The sequence below is a fragment of the Wasmannia auropunctata genome, unplaced genomic scaffold (genome assembly GCF_000956235.1).
Source record: "Wasmannia auropunctata unplaced genomic scaffold, wasmannia.A_1.0 LD335411.1, whole genome shotgun sequence".
NCBI classification, from domain to species: Eukaryota; Metazoa; Arthropoda; class Insecta; order Hymenoptera; family Formicidae; genus Wasmannia; species Wasmannia auropunctata.
In genome coordinates this window covers 4930-6202 of record NW_012027479.1, presented here as the reverse complement: position 1 = coordinate 6202, position 1273 = coordinate 4930, and positions in this window count along the sequence as shown.

Genomic DNA, 1273 nt, shown 5'->3' with positions numbered 1-1273 from the left:
ATTCCATTTTGTTGCTTGTATGCAGCTGTCGTGCGATTTTAAAACGAAAAAGCTTAAATTTCAATTATTTCCTTATGCAAATATCCAAATAGAGGTAAAAGCTGTAATACTGATTGCAGGTACATCAGAATTTATCCTTCCTAAAAGTCCTAAACGATGTCTGAGTAACCTGTTACAACAAATTTGTCATAAAATTAGATATTTTGACGATAAAAATGCTTCTAATACAACAGATTTAGAACACCTTAAAGATCCACATTTAGATGCAGTACTTCAACTTCAAGAGAACTTTAACGAATATTGCATTATTTGTAAAAGGTAAATATATAATACGTTATTGCTCATCAATGTTCAATCTTTTTTTATTCTCGTAAAAATGAAAATAATTTTTCTCCAATTTTATTCGCAGCAATGCAGTAGAAAGTTTTTATAAAAGTGAACTTGGGCGCAAACAAATGGGTCAAAAGATAACTGAAATAGAACATTTCAAGGAGGGATATATGCACCGTTTTTTAGAAAGTTATTCGAATAAGAAGTGTAAAAAAGATATCAAATCTTCTTTAAACGAAACCAAAGAGTTGTCATCTTGCAATTTTTCTGCGCTCTCTGTAAGTAATCTAATTGTAAGATGTATATTTTTCATAATAAATATTTATTGTATTATCTTATGCAATAAAGTTTTATTTTTGTAGGATGAAATAGAAGCTAGAAATATTGAAAAACTTAGATATGACATCGTTAATCCGCATGAGCAGAGTCAATAAACGCTTAAATAATTTATCACGAGATTTTGAGTTGTACGAATGTTTGAACTTACAGAATATATATTTAACAAATATGCATAATAATATCTGCCAGTTATTTGATTACTTTGCATCTAGATGTAAAAATTTACAACAGTTGGATTTATCATACTGCCGGCTTTTTGCTTCAGAATTTAGAAAATTTTTTAAAACTTGCTGTATATGTGACACATGAAACATGAACATATGACGCAAGTGGCGGAACACGCGACATGCCACGGCAACAAGAAACGCGCGCATGTGACACAGCTCGATCTCCAGCTCGAGTTTCATTTTCCTCGATTTGTATGCGCACTCCTCGAAGACGAGCGAGAAATTTATCGTCATATTAGTATAAATTATAAAAAATGAAAACTCATTACACCCGAAAAAACCTAATATAACCTAATAAAATCCAAAAAACCACTTTTAAAAAACTCGTGACGCATGTGGCACAGCTCGATCTCCAGCTTGAGTTTCATTTTTCTCGA